This window comes from Neophocaena asiaeorientalis, unplaced genomic scaffold (assembly GCF_003031525.2).
Source record: "Neophocaena asiaeorientalis asiaeorientalis breed wild unplaced genomic scaffold, Neophocaena_asiaeorientalis_V1.1 scaffold132, whole genome shotgun sequence".
Classification (NCBI taxonomy): domain Eukaryota; kingdom Metazoa; phylum Chordata; class Mammalia; order Artiodactyla; family Phocoenidae; genus Neophocaena; species Neophocaena asiaeorientalis.
This window is the reverse complement of record NW_020173393.1, coordinates 1,309,132-1,325,203: the sequence shown is the minus strand read 5'-3', so window position 1 is coordinate 1,325,203 and position 16,072 is coordinate 1,309,132.

The following is a 16,072-nucleotide window of genomic DNA, read 5'->3' as shown; positions in this document are numbered from 1 at the left end:
GACCGGGATTAGGAGCTAGCGCTGGAAGGATCTGGAAATGTAGGTTTCCTATTGGGCTAAACTGTGGATTGATTTCTCTTTCTTTTTCTTTTCTTTATTTATTTTTTTGCGTTATGCGGGCCTCTCACTGTTGTGGCCTCTCCCGTTGCGGAGCACAGGCTCCGGACGCGCAGGCTCAGCAGCCATGGCTCACGGGCCCAGCCGCTCCGCGGCATATGGGATCTTCCCTGACCGGGGCACGAATCCGTGTCCCCTGCATCGGCAGGCGGACTCTCAACCACTGCGCCACCAGGGAAGCCCTCTCTTTCTTTTCAGATCAAAGTATAGTTGATTTACAATGTTGTGTTAGTTTCTGGTGTACAGCAAAGTGATTCAGTTTTATATATATTTATGTATTTATATATAAATATATATATATATACATTATACATACACATATATGCATTTAACCGGTGGATTTCGAATTCTGTTTGAGGTTAAGGAATCTGAAGTTTTAGAACAGGTCGAGGGTTTAGGATTAGAATTTGAATTACGGTGTGGGATTTGGGCAATAGGTTGAAGTTCTGGATTTAAGATTAAGATTCCGGGTTTGGGGTTACGGCCTAGAGTTTGGGAGTTGGGCCTGATGCTTGTGGCCAATTGGTTTTGACAGTGGGTCAAAGGATTAGAATTTTGGTTGTAAAATGGGATGAAGTTGAGGGTGGCATCAGGGGCCCAATCTGAGGACATTCACTAGGTTTTGAAAGCATCTCTGCCAGGATACTACAAGACAGAAACTCACATTTTATAACAAAGTTCTAGAACAGTGATTCTCCACCGAAGATGATTTTGCCACCCAGGGGACATTTGGCAATGTCTGGGCTCATTTTTGGTTGTTGCATCTGGAGGAGGGGAGCTATTGGTTTCTACTTAGTAGAGACCAGGGATGCTTTACACATCCTACAATGCACAGAGAAGCCCTCCTCAGCAAAGAATTATCCAGCCCCAAATGTCAGTAGTGCTGAGGCTGTGAAACCCTGTGCTGAAGAATTTATCCATTCTCTGAAGGGTTAGTCAAGGGCTAGTCCAGAGCAGTCAGGATATGAGTGTTCAGGGCTGAGAGCTGGTGTAATGGGGCCTGAGTTATAGAGTGAGGTACAGGTGCCCATGTCTCCCTCCCCATGGATTCAGCTTCTCACAGCCATCTCTGGCTCTGGTGGACTCAACAGGAAAGGAGGAGGGTAAGGGTGGAGATGGGATTCATGAAGCTATAGACAAGCAGGGTGGGAGCTGTTGAGAGGGAGACCAGCAGCCTTGGCAGGGTCACAGAGGCCCTACGCTGGGTCCATGGGAGGCTTGGGTAGCGGGGGAGGGACAGGCAGAAAGTTGTAGAGAGATGGCATCTAGAGAAGCTAGTGTCTGAGGCACCTTCTGCAACTTGTGTGAGTGCCTTGTTCCAGATAGAATCCATATAATAATAACAACGACAACAACGTAACAACAACAGTAGCTAACATTTGCATAGCACTTACTGTGTGCCATTCTAAGTGCTTTACGTCTGTTAACTCATTTTTAACCTTCCCACCAAAACTATATGGAAGGTACTACTGTCTTCCCCATTTTACAGATGAGAAATTGAGACACAGAGTGGTTAAGTTGCCCAAGATCCCTTAGCTCTGAGGGGTTCAGGGTGGGGGCCCCCTCAACTTCCCATGTTGCCGTTTTCCTCTGCCATCTGCATACGTGATCTCATCAGACCCTCTCGACAGTCTCCTGAAATAGGTGCTGTTATTACTGCCTCTGTTTCACTGATGAAGCAACGAAGGCTCAGAGAGGTTAAATACTTCTCAACACAGCCAGGTCTGACCAACATCAAGGTCACTTCTGCTTCTCTACATTACAGCTTGGGGTGCACCTCTGCACAGCCCTCGGTGCCCACCCTCGTGGCCTCATTTGATTTTCACCAACAAGGCTCGGACTGCAGGGCCTCTCCACCTTGGCACTGTTGACATCCTGGACTGGATAGTTCTCTGTGGCAGGGGGCTGTCCTGCACACTGTAGGCTGTTCAAGCAGCATCCCTGGCCTCTACCCACTAGATGCCAGTAGCACCCTTGTCAACCAAGCTGTTTCCAGACACTGCCAAACGTCCACTAGGGTCCAAATCATACGTCCTTCCTCCTCACCATTAAGAACGACTGCCCCGGAGAGAAGGCGAGGAGGATACTCCTATGATATAGATGACTGTGGAAAGTAAGTAAGACCTGGACAGAGGTAATGTCTTGCCCAAGGTCACTCAGAGGGTTGGGGCAGGACTGCAAGTAGGACCAGGCTCACTCCAGCCAAGAGGAAGTCTTGCTGCTGAGTTTTCCTGCTGGAGTCGTGCTCTTCCTGTGAAAAGTGCTGAGTGCCAACAATGGGACCGGAGCTGGCCCAGGCTGCCCATCCCACCCCAGGGAAAGGTCCCGCTGGGGTAAGCCCTCTCCAGCTGAGCTGCGGTGGCACTCACCCTGCTCCCAGCTTTTGTTCTGTGAACACAGTTCAGGCTTTAATATCAAACAGACCAGATTTCAAATCCCAGCTCTGCTACATCCTTACTGTACGATCCCAAGCACAATACTGACCCTTTATTTTCCCATCTGAAAAATGGGCGGTTTGGACTAGAGTCTTTCAAAGACCCAACTAGCTCTGAAGTTCTGGTTCTCTGACAAAGTAAGGTATCATGTTTTAGTCCTAGCTGTGCCCCAACTCAAGGTGGCACTTTGGACAAGTCACTGTCCTTCTCCAGAACCAATACTTGAGCCAAAACTTGAGCCACACAGAACTTCTCAATGCTCTCTAAACTATGAATACTTCCCTTTCTTTTCTTATGCTGCCCCTCTGAAATGCTATTTGCTCCATTATCTACCTGGAGAACTCCTATTCATCCTTCAACACTGAAGGACACCCAAGTCACTTCCCTCACAAAGGGTGTGTGTGTGTGTGTCTTCCCCAAAAGACTGAAAGAGCCCTTGAAGATGGAGACTGCGTGTCCCTAGTTCTCATATCCTCATGGCCCACACAGTGCCTGGTACAGAGTAGGTGCTCAATAAATGTTGAATAAGTAAGAATGAATGAACGGAGGGAGTAGATGGTTGCCAAGACCCTGGGCAGTTCCAGCACTCTGGAATCCAGGGAAGGAAGCCAGCCTCTTGCTGTTACCCAGTCTCACATTCAGAGAACTGTCCCCACCCCCAGTCCCAGCAAGTGCCTGCTGCCCCAGCCATTCACAGTCTGCGGACCCAGTGAGTACCTTGGACAGCGACCAGACACTGCCCCCCCCACCCCTTTTTTTTAAATGCTTTTATCCTCAGTGAAGCTGCCAACATAGGGAGCTGTCTGTGCAGACCTGCATTACCACATGTGCATGGAGACATTTACTAATAGAAGAGGCCTTGCTTCTTCCAGTTTTCAATCCATCCCAGGTTGAGGATTGGGCAAAAGGATCTGCATTGCTCATGTTTATGCTTCTGAATACGCAGCCTCTGACTAGGGGTGGATGGTGGGCGGGGAGGCGGGGCGCGGTTCGGTACTGCGGAATTCCCTCCTCCTATTATCTCCTCCAGGAATCCATCCTCCTCTTCCTCTAAGCCACACGTCTCCACATCGCTCTCAACCCCCTTTTCCAAGAAGTCCTCTGACTGAAGAAGCCAGCTCTTAGTTTCTTGTTGGTGGGGAGGGGAGTGAAGAGAGAGAGAAGTGGTCTGTGCTCTTTGAGATCCACCCATTCAATAGGTATTTTCTGAAAAGTTATAAAAATCACGTGTATTAAGCTTAACTTCTCAGGTCCTCAGTTATTCACTTGTAAAATGGGGGTAGGAGTAGGTAAGGATTCATACAAGCTCAAGTCCTTAGAGAGGGCAGTTCTGTGGACTTCTATCAACCCCTCAATGCAACATATCAACTCCAACCTCCACTGACGAACAGACATGACGAACATGACTAAGACATGACGAACATGTCTTAGTTCAGCTGTTTCCTTCCTGCATGACCCTGGTTAAGCCCCTTCCTCTTCTGTGCCTCTGGTTGCAAAAGATGGGGGGGGGGGGGATTCTGTTTTCTAAGTTCTGGTTCAACTCTGGGGGCCTGAGTTTCTAGGATTTTATAATAAATTTACCTCTTTTTCCCTCCAACCCAAGGAAGGGGCTGGAGCCTCAGAGAGGAGATGGAGAGGGACCAGAGCTTCCTGGGGTGGGCAGGAGGGTATAAGGTTCCTGGGGTGGGCAGGAGGGTGTAAGGAAAGGAGGCTCTGTCCCAGCCCCAGTGTGAAAGACGAGTTAACAGCTCAATTGTTATTTCAATTACACGGATTATTTGAAAACAATGTTATGAGTTTCATCACTGACAACCCCAAGAAATGGCTGCTATGGCAACCAGGGAAAAGAATGGCCCTGACCAGCCAATCAGAAGTTCCAGTCATGCCTCCAGTTTGTACAAACTCTCTCTCCTACCTGGGAGAGGAGCCTTGGGGAGGAGCCTTGAGAGGAGGATAAAAAGAGAGGGGCAGGTGGAAGGACCACTCTGTAAAAAGGAAGAGAACAAATGAGGAAACTGAGGCCCAAGGAGAAGAGGGACTCCAGGAATTATCTGTTTCTCCCAAGTTCCCTCAAGGGCAAGGACCATGCCTGGTCCACTGTACTTTCCCAGTGCTGCGGTGAGCAGCGGATCCCAGGACACAGCCTCCACTCCCTGCTCAGCCAGCCCGTGGGAGGGAATTCTCTGAGACCCCCTGACAAAGCATCTTGGTCCCCCTCCATCATAGGAACCAGCAATTGGTCTCACCTGTCATGGGCAGGAAGAGAAGAGTCATGCCAGGAGGGAACCTCCACTGGGCCACAGAAAGGGCAGGCGAGACCCTCGGGGCTCAGAGGTGCTACTGTGAACCCTGGATCCCTTTCCCTGCTGCCCTCTGCAGAGGCAGCCTCTGTGTGCCACGTGCCTGGGCTCATCCTTCTCCAGATGAAGCTCTCCAGTGATCTCCAGAAAAAGCCCTTTTACTTAGAGAACATCCCGTGCTCTCCTTATTTAGAAAGAGGCCAATTTGACGGGCAACTGGCTGGACTCTAGCTCTGCAAAAACCCAATTCTGAAAGCCCATTTCCTATCCTGCTTGAGTTTCCCGGCTGTCCACTCCTATATCCCTGAATCCTTCATCAATTTTATTTGACAAACCCTTTTCTAGAGTTTAGTAGGTATCAGACACCGTTCTAAGCACTTTACAAATAGTAGCTCTTTTAGTCCTCACCACACCCTATGAAGCAGGTACTGTGATTATCATTTTTATTTTACAGATGGGGAAACTGAAGTGGTTAAGTCACTTGTTCAAGGTCAGGCAGCTAGGAAAGTGCAGACGCAAACCCAGGCAGTCTGGCTCCAGAACCCAAGATCTAGGCTACTGTCCCAATTCCTCCTGACAGAGGGTGGTCTGGCTTGAGTCTCGCCTGATGGCCAGAAGACTCATAAAATTCAACATCTATTGCCTCATCTTCTTATATCAGGAACCCCCAAGTGCTTGTCCTGAAGCTCGTGTGTCCTCTTTTTGTATCTTCTTCATAGGGGAATGATGGACAGACAGGTACAAAGAAGGCAGCTGGGGATGTTGCTGATAAGTGCATATTCATAGATAAATGCAGCCTCCCATGGCCTCTGATCTGGCTATAAGACGCACAGGGTCATCTTCATTAATTTGATACCTATAGTGAGCAGGGCACTGTGTGCCCCTTACCTCATTCATTCCCAGTAACAACTCAGCAAGGGAGGCCTTACTCGTCCCTCTTTACAGATGAGGAAACGGAGGCTCAGAAAGTCAAAGAGACTTGCCCAAGGTCACCCAGCCAATATGTATCAGATGAGGATCGGTGCCCAGATCCATCTGCCTGCCTGCTAGTAGTACCAGACGTGGTTCCTGGCCTTGAGGGACTGTCAAAGAGTCAAGACAGCTAACAATGGTTCGTGAAGGACCGGAAAGAAGCGCTCAGGCTAAATGGGTGGAAGAGCTCAGCCCAGGTGAGCAAAGTTCCGCAGGTGAGAGTGGACCTTGGAACAACGGCTTAGCTGGACCAGGTGGGTGTCAGCACTCGGCCGGTGACCGTGCTTGGGGCCTCGAACGCCAAGCAGATGGTCTGGAGCCGATGGACGAGGCCACGGGGAGCCGTTGCTGGCTTAGGGCCTCTTTCCCTCCCTCCCAAGGCGACCTCCTCTCAGGCAACAGAGCAATTTCCCAAAGCATTTTCTCTAATTCGTGATTATTTTCCTAACCCAGAAGCAGCAGTAGTCTCCAGCTTCTCCCAGCCCACGAATCGAGCTGAGCTGCCAAAGCTGCTGGTCTCTGCCCCGAGTCCAGCCCACTTGGGCACCTATGAGTCCCTCCATCCCCAGTGCCCCCCAGGGTACTGCACAGGCTGTGGGGAGGGTCTTGTGGGCTGACTGGGTTGATGCAGAGCCCCAGGGATGGCTGTAGAGTTGAAGCCACTGCCTGCCAGTTGACACAGGCTGGAGAGCAAGGTCTGGTCCCTGAGATGCGGGCCGGCAGGAGGGCTCCATGAGGGAATGCGGCCTCAGAGAGGAGAGGAGGGTTCGGAACAGGGACAGATATTCTGTTAGAGAACAAGGGAAGTACATGCAGAAAGTGGCCAGGAGCTAAGAGAAGTGGTAGGTACTCTGCGAGGGACCTGGGTGTCCAGGAGGGGATGGGGCCCTGTGAGAGGATCTGGGGCTCCAGGAGCGGGTGGGTGGGTGCTCTGCAGTGGGCTAGGGCTCTTGCAGAGGGGAGTGAGAACTCTGCTGGGGCATCTGCCATGAGAGGAGAGGGCTTCCACAAAGAGACGAGGGCTCCCACAAAGAGACGAGGGCTCAGAGAAGAGGTGAGGGCTCAGAGAAGAGGTGAGGCTCAGAGAAGAGGTGAGGCTCAGAGAAGAGGTGAGGGCTCAGAGAAGAGGTGAGGGCTCAGAGAAGAGGTGAGGGCTCTGAGAGGGGGGATTCCAGCCAGGGGCTCCACTGAGAGCCTAGGATTTGTGAGGAGACTGGGAATCTTGAGGAAACAAGGCTCAGAAGAGAGAACAGGGGCTCAGTGAAGGGATCAGGGCTAAATCCAGGCGGGGGAGAGGCTTTGGGAGGGGTCAGGGCTGTGTAAGAGGTGGGGTGCTCAGAAAGAAATGTTGGCTTGTGAAGGGATGGAAGCTGAGTGAGGAGAATGGAGGGGCCCTTCCTCTAAGGATTGCTTTGAGAATTAAGGTGCCCTAATTTTTTTTTTTTTTTTTTTTTTCTCCGGTACGCGGGCCTCTCACTGCTGTGGCCTCTCCCATTGCAGAGCACAGGCTCCGGACGCACAGGCTCAATGGCCATGGCTCACGGGCCCAGCCGCTCCGCGGCACGTGGGATCCTCCCAGACCGGGGCACGAACCCGCGTCCTCTGCATCGGCAGGCGGACTCTCAACCACTGCGCCACCAGGGAAGCCCTAAGGTTCCCTATTTTGTCCCGGCTCATCCCAGCCACAGGTTTGTCTGCTTCCCCCGAAGCTCCCCTCCCCGTGGTCCTCTGCTCCTCTACTCCCCCTTCCCTACCTTTCTTCAAGGCAAGTCCTGAGTCCTTCTCCACTAACTGCACCATAAATGCCCCAGTCTGTACTCATCCCCTCTAAGTCGTCCCTGTAGATTTTGTGTCCCCCTTTAGCCCAAACACATGATCAGGTGGGCACTTCAGACACCTGTAATGATCAATAAGGCAGTCATCCCTCCAAGCTAACCACAGTCCCTCCAGCTGCAAGAATAGAACACAGCTGATCTGGAGACGACCTTCTTTCAGGGCATCCTCCATAGTTTGGAGACATAAGGTGTCCTCTCAAATTGCTTTCTTCTAGGGAAAAGAATTCTGGTCTCTTCATCACTATCTTTATTATCAATCAAGCATCTCTCAAGCCTTGTGATAAGATTTTACCAGAGCCTGGCACATCGTAGGCTCACAAGAAATGTAACTTGGATGGATGAATAAGTTGGAGGGTCATGGATGAATGAGTGTGGATAAATGGATAGCAGAAGATGGAAAGAAAGGCAGTGGTACCTCTGTGGTGGATGACGGGTGGATGGATAGAGGGGTGGAGGAGGGGGAAGGAGGGGTAGACTGGGCAGATGGATGTTTAAATGGAGGCGGGTGGGCAGGAGGAAGATGGATTGGATGGTGGATGGATGGATGGCTTATATGGGAGGCTGGATGGATGAACCTTAGCTGGCAGCTCAGCTTTTCCCCACACCTCCCAAATATAGACCCCCAAAGTGGTTGATGGCGCCCCAGTTCCTCCAGACACCCAGGCTTGAGACCATCATTTTTTACTTCTCTGTCTCCCTCATCTTCCACGACCAGCAGTCATGTTTCCTTTTTTTGTTTTTTGCGGTACGTGGGCCTCTCACCGTTGTGGCCTCTCCCGCTGCGGAGCACAGGCTCCGGACGCGCAGGCCCAGCGGCCACGGCTCACGGGCCCAGCCGCTCCGAGGCACGAACCCGCGTCCCCTGCATCGGCAGGCGGACTCCCAACCACTGCGCAACCGGGGAGGCCCCCAGCAGTCATGTTGATCCTATTTCCTCGGTGCCTTTTCCCTCTGGCGGCTGTTCTCCACGACCTCATTCAAGCCCCAACCTCACTTGTCTCCGGGACGATTTCAGCTGCCCCTGCCTGCTGCTTCCTTTCTCTTGCCTTCAAGTCGATCCTAAAACAATGCCATCAGCGTGATCTCCCTAAAGCTCTAGTCAATAGCTCCCCATGGCCTGCATCCCCCGGCCTGGAGGCCCACCCTTCTGAATTCTGCTGAATCCCCCCTTTCTCAGCCTCTCTCGTTCCTCCCTTTTATGGTCTCGGTGCTCTGGTCACAGCAGGCAATGATCTGTCACCAGGCGTTCACCAAGCTTCCCTGCTTCTCTCATGCTGTCCCCCCACCTGGGATGCCCACGCTGCCGCCTCTACCGCCGCAAAGCCATCCTAGACCCCAACACACAGCTCCACGGCCGGCCGCCACCGTCTGATGAAACTTCCCTAATCCCTTCAACCAGATATAGTCCACAAGCCACTTCAAGACGCATTTACTGAGCACCTACTATGTACGTGCCCAGCTGGCTAGAGGGCCCTGGCGGTGAGAGTGAAGATGAGATACAGGATGAGAAAGACACATTCTTTGCCTTCAAGGGGACACAGCGTGCTCGTGGAGGTGCCTGTGAGTATGCATACTGACACATACAGAATTCAAAGGAAAAAAAATAAGGGCAAAATAGTGGAATATTAGTAATTAAGGCTCATGGAGCACTTAGGACGGTCCCAGCACTGTTCTAAGGACTTTATTAACTCCTGTAATCCTCTCAACAAACCTCTGAGGTAGGTACAGATGAGGAAACTGAGGCACGGGTGGGGCAATTTATCTGCGGTCATTCAGCTAGTAAGTGGCAGAGACACAGTGGGTCTGTGCTTTCAACAGCACACAGTAGGGTGGCAGAAATACAATCGTGGGAGGAGGATAGATGGAGAAATTCATGACCAGGCTCACTCTGACCTCCCAGCACCCTCCCCCGCTGGGCCATAACCTGCCTCTCTGCCAACCTGGTCCCCTTCCTTTCAAGCCCAGGTGAGAGGATCATTTCAGAAAACGGAAATGATAATGGACTGAATTACAGTCAAGGGGCTAAGTCTGTTGCTGAGACACTGTAGGACCCTAGGCAAGTTCCCTTCTCCCCCGGGGCCTCAGTTCTCCTTCTGCATAATAGGGTTGGGCCCATCCACACTAAAGATCCTTCCAGCTCTGACATGCCTAACCCTAAACAGATGCTTGGATGACAGAAGAATCCCTGGGATTCTCTTGGCCTCGGGGCCTGGCTGCATCTCCCAGGAACTCCCCCATGCCCCTGAATACAGGATTTCAGCTTCTGCTTCCTGTGGGCTCCACTGGGAGGCCACAGTCCTGTGTCTGGTCCCCTGAATCTTTTCAGCCCGTCACTGCCCATCATCTTGTCTGCCCACTGACCTGTATCCGTCCGCCTCAGCTACCCATCCATCAGCCTGCCTGGGGCCCCTCCACCTCGTGTCCCCACCTGCCTGGTATCTGTCACTCTGCCCATCGCGCACACACAGAGCCCACCTCCTCACCCCCAGTGCCTCACTCTGCAAGCACCACGGTGACAACAGAGAGATAGGGTGCGGCTGTTTCCTCTCATAGAGAAGCCCAGTCTTAACATCAGAACCTGCTTTCCAGGGGCCAAAACAGTTCTCTGCCATCAGGCATCCTCTCCCTTCCCCGGGGACCCCCCAGCCACCTCCTTCCTGGGCCCAAGGGCTTCTACTTGAGGAATCTGGTCAGGGCCACATGCCTCCTGCCAAATATGTCCAAGTGGTCCCCGAGGAAATCATCGGACAAGAGCGTGAAGATGTTTGTACAAGGATGTTCATTGCAGAATTGTTTGTAATGGCGAAGGACTGGAAACAACCCAAATGTCCAACTGTGGGGGCTGGTTGAATGAATTACGGTCCAGCCACACAATGGAGAACCATGCAGCTCTTAAAAAATGATGATGTGGATGTGTATTTATCGAAACGGCAAGACATTCACAATATATTATAGAGTGAAAAAAGCAGGTTACAAAGGCCTATGTATAAAGCGAGATGCCATTTTTATTTTTTAAAAATCCATGTATGGCAGAAGGATATGTGCTGAAATGTCAGCCAAATGGTAGATCATGGCTAATTAAAAATGCTTTCATATACAAAAAGACACATACATGTACATACATACATATAAATTTACACACACATACACATATGTAGTGACTCTGTATTGAAGACTTCCTACAAGCCCAGCGCTGGGCTAAACCCTTTGTCTATATCGTCTCATTTACTCTTCCCTACAATCCTACAAGGCAGGTTCATTAAAACCATTTTACAGACGAGGAAACAGAGGCTCACTCCGTTAGTTAGTAAGCGGCAGAGTCAGGATTTAAACTTGGCTTTCTCTGACTCCAGAGCCCGTGCTCTTAATCAGTAGGTTGTCACGTTTCTCCTATTGTTTATCTGTAACTTGCCTGTTAAAAAAAATAACATATATTCACTCGGGAGATAAAGAAATGACAGAAGTTAACAAGACAAGGAAAAAAACGAGGCTGGCAAAATATACACAGCAACATGCCCTCAATCTCTGGGGTCTCTGGCAGCGTTTCAGCAGGTTTGCCCCATCGGCTCATCCTTCCCTCCATCCTGTATCGTGGGCTGGTCCAGGATGCTGGAGATGGGCCAGGCAACCCTGGGTAGGGTTGGGACTTAAGCATTGTAGGCTTCACTGCTGCATGGACTGAGGCCCCCTCCTCAAGCCCAAATTTGATTCAGGGAGGGTAGTGAGCCATGTGTCATATGCCATGCTAGACCGGGGGAGACCAAAATGTAAACAACCCAGAGCCTGTCTTCAGGATCTTCTCATCCATGGCTGGGTTTTTCAACCTCTGTACTATCAACACTTGGGGCTGCATAATTCTTTGCTGTGGGGCCTGTCCTGTGCATCGCAGGGTGTTTAGCAGCATCCCTGGTTTCTACCCACTAGATGCCAGCAGCAGCTTCTTACCCAGCTGTGACAACCAGAGAAGTCACTAGACATTGCCAAATGTCCCCTGGGGGCAAAATCACTCTGGTTAAGAACTGTGGAGCCAGTCGATGATACAAGGCAGACAGGGAAAACAAAACAAAACAAAACAAAACCTAATTTCTAGGGGGCTCAGTGTAGATGGAAGTCATCTGTGCCTGGATGGATCAGAGAAGGCTTCCCGGGATGTACCTGTCCTTGAACTCTGAGGGTCCCTCAAGGTTCTTTGCATTCTACAGACTTATTCTGGGGGATCTCATCCATCCCTGTGGCTTCAAAGATCTATTTCTGGCCTAGAACTCTCAGGGTGCTCCAGTCTTTTCTGTACAACTGTCCATCAGGCATCTCCACTGCATGTCCCACCAGCATCTCACATACACTCTGTCCACAGCTGGTCTCCACCTCTTGAAGACCCACATAGCTTCCCAAGTCAGAAACAAGGACTCTTCCTGTCCCCCACATCTACCAAATCTTCCAGCCCTGCCCATTCTACTCCTCCAACCTCACCATCCTCCTCTACTCCCCAGACCTGGCCACTGGCAGCTCTGGACCCCATCTTCCCCAGCAATCCGTTCTCCATCCAGCAACAAAGTGAGGCTTCTCAAGGCAATCCCATCATGCCACTCTCCTGCTGAAAACCCCTCAGTGGTTCCCCACGGCTCTCAGGATGCAGTCCAAGCTCCTCCTCGTGGCTCTCTAGACCCACAGGACCGGGCTTCCACCCACTTCACTGGCCTCCTTTCCTGTAACCCCAGCACCTGGACCCCAAGCTCTCTGTGCTCCATTTCAGCCACTGAACTTGCAGCTCCTCCAATATTCTCTCTCAGCTCTGGACCTTGCACTCCTTGGCCTGGAGCCTGTTCCCATCTTCCCACTGCCCCACCCCCTTCGTCTCCTAGATAGCTGCCAATCAACCTGCAGGTCTCTGCTTAACCACCACTTCCCCCTGGAAGCAAATGCTGGCCCCTCATTGGCTCTTATCATGGCTTATGAGAATTGTTTAATTGTCTGTCTCTTTCCCAGGACCATCAGATTCCTGTCGGCTGGGATTGTGTCTGCTTGTTCTCCGTTGTATCTCTAGCATTTAGCACAACGCTTAGCACAGAGTAAACATCTAATATGGATGTGTGAAAGTATATTTTAAACTGGATAACGAATGGATGGACTGTTAGACTGACTGGCTGGGTGGACGCAAGGTACTATTTGAATTGGGTCTTTAATGCTTTCAAAGATCTTCAGGGGAAGGGCATTCAGGTAGAAGGGCAGGTGTGGCTGAATGCAGGAGTGTCGGATTGGAGGCACAGTGGGAGATAAAGGAAGATGCAGACGGATTACAAGGACCTTGAATGTCACGGTGCAAAGTCCGGACTTAATTCAGTAGGCGATGGGGAGCCATAGGAGAGTTTTAATCAAGCAAGTGACACGATCCCACCTGCGTTGGAGAAAGATCGCTCTTCTGCAGCAGGGATTGCGGTAGGGAGGGGATCAGAGGCTGGGAGGCCAGGGAGGAGGCTGCCACAACGGCTTAGGCAGAGCCAGTGAGGTCTGAGCCAGAGCCAGTGAGGTCTGAGCCAGAGCAGGGATCGTGGGATGGATGGGAGAAGAAAAAAGAGGTAGAGACTAGGGTGAAATGAATCTGGGAATCTAGAATGTGTTCTGATGCCCCAGCCACCTGCAGGCACTGGCCAGTCCCTTGAAGGATCCTGAGGTCAGAGACAGATCCTGGTGGTCTCGACTCATCTTCACCCTCCTGCAGGGGTGCAGGCAGCCAAAGTCACGCATAAAACCAAACAGAGGAACAGCTGCCTTCAGCCCCGTGGAAACCAAGGGACACAAACAGAGGATGATAACAGTAACAAAACTGCCTCATCGTTTGAGTGTCCTGTGTGTCAGGCACTGTGCTAAGCATCACACATACTCATGTAATCCTCACAACAACCTAATAAAGCAGGTATTACCATTTTCCCCCCATTTCACAGTGGAGGCAACTGAGGCTCAGAGAGGCAAAGTAACTTTCCCAAAGTCACACAGCCAGCAAGTCACAAATCCAAGCTAGTCTGACCCCAATGCCCATGTTCTTAATCAGCTATTTATATTACACGAAAGAGGGAGCTAGTAGCAGTGGATGGCTGAAGGCTGTGGGTCTGAAGCTCCCATCTTAATCTCTATGTGACAGCAGGAAGGGGCCTGCCGATGGGGCATGGAAGGAGACATGGGGCAGGAAGGGAATCCCTCCAGGTCCCTGCACACCATGTGTTCAGACCCAGACTACCGTATCCAGAAGGGTGTCCACGCTGTTAGAGAATTGGGCTAAAGAGTAAGTAGTGTGTATATCCTTAACCCCCAGCTGGGCAACTCTGTGGGAATTAAAAAAAGTCTCCTCCTCTGGGGGCAGTAGTGCTACAGGCCCATGGCCAGAGGGTATATGAAACCTATTTTGCAAATTAGAGAATGGTGGCTGTTCCCCCAAAGGAAGGACACAGTCTGCCTTTAGGGCACCTGATTTGTTGAGTGGCGCTTAGGATGGATTTCAGCCCCTAGTCTCTTGTACTGAGTCCCCTTGGACAGTCAGCAACCTACCCAACTGTACAAGACAGCCATGCCTCCATCCACATTGTCCCGGCAGCCACTCTGCAGCATTCTCAATGAGAAAAACATGCAGGCAGATACCTAGAGCTCAGACCATTTTGCAAACAAGTTTCTTGTTAGTCCTTGCCTCCTCCATGGGAGAAAAGACAAAATTCAATTATGCCCGTTGCCCTGATGAAAAAGTTGAGGTCAGAGCCTGTCCTTGGTAGTTTGAAAAAAAAATCTAGGCTTTCTCTAGAGAGGCCTATAACAAAACACAAGATTCCAGGAAGCAAAGGCCTCTAGTCAACAGCTCCATCTTAAGGGCACTCTGAAGAGCCCCTTGGGGTGTGGGAGGTGGGAGGCATGAAGGGTACAGCACCTTCTCTGGGGGCATGAAGCTTTTCTTCCTGAGCTTGGCCTAAGGCCTGGGTCTCCTCTTGGACTGACAGGGGTGGATTCCTTGTCCCCAGTCCCTAGTGCCCTGTTTGGGTTGCCCCAAGACAGGATGGGGAAGCCCCCAGGCCTGAGACCCCCCAGCCCAAGGAAACTCCTTAGGGTCTCTTTCCTGGAACAACACTGACTCCATCCTCAGCTCCCACCCCCTCGCAGGCCGAGCCACACTGCCTGCTGCTGGAGTTATATAAACGGGAATCTCTCTCTGTCTCTCTCTGTCTGTCTCTCTGTCTGTCCGTCTCTCTGTCTCCGTCTCTCTCTCTTTCTCTCTCTCAGAATACCTGAGGCTATATTTCCGAATGGAGCTTCCTGATGGAAGAAAAAGGAGAAAACCGAAAAAAAAAGAACAGAGAGAGAGGCAAGGAGATTTAATTGGCCGACTCCTATCGCCCATGTGGTAAATAAACTAGCTGCTCCAAACTTTGCTACCTCAGAGGAGACAGACCCTCCTGGGGTCCCTGCCCAGCCCCCCTCAGAGGGCCGTGGAGCACAGAGCTCCTGAGAAGGCCTCGGAAAAAGCAGAGCCTTGGGAAATGGCTGGGGAATTGGAAGTCCTGCCTCTAGACACAATTATTCCAGACCAACTGAAACTGCTGGAGATCACAGCCACCCCCTCCGTGCGCACACACTTTTTATAGAAGGGCTGGGACTTGCCGGGGGTAACGCTGAACATTTAGGGGCCGAGCTGCATCCTCAGTGTGTCATTTAGGCTTCTCTGCAAAAGGGATTTCAACGGCTTTCCCTGGGTACTGGCGGAGGAGCGTGCGGGTCTCACTTAAACACCTCTTTCATGTAAGCAGGGGTCTTCTTGTTCTGCTTGCAGTGTGAAGGCAGAAAACTGTTTCGTCTCCCCCCAGACCTGCCCGACATATAAGGAGAATTGGTAAGGCCTGTAAGTCAGGACACCTGGGTTCCTATTCTGTCTCTGGCTATAGCTTACAGTGTGACCTGGGATTCTGAAAGGGGAAAGAGCGGGGTCCAAGGGTCTCTAATGTGCTCACAGTCAGGAACAGGGGAGGGGGTTCCTCATCGCCAGGAGCCAGCTGAGAGGGCTTCTCAGGAAAGGCAGCTGCCCCTTGGTTGAGACAGACCTGGCTGCTTTTGCAAAGCACCTGCCCCACAGGCACTGGAGGGCGTGGTCTCAGGTGGGTACGCAGACACCCCTAGGAAGCAGGGTTAAAATGTCAACAATGGCCTTCCCTTCCAGGAGGAATGGAAGAGAAGCATCCCAGACACTGGGAGATAGAGAGGAATAGGGGCTGGAGAAGTAGCTGGGCCAGGGAGGGGGTGACTGCTGCAGAGGGAAACTGAGGCAGGCAGGATGGAAGATGGGTGGAGGAGAAATGGTCATAGATGGGCAAAGAGCAAAGGATGGGTGTAGAGACCGAATCCCCAAAACGACCGTTGAACAGGGGTAATTAAGGGG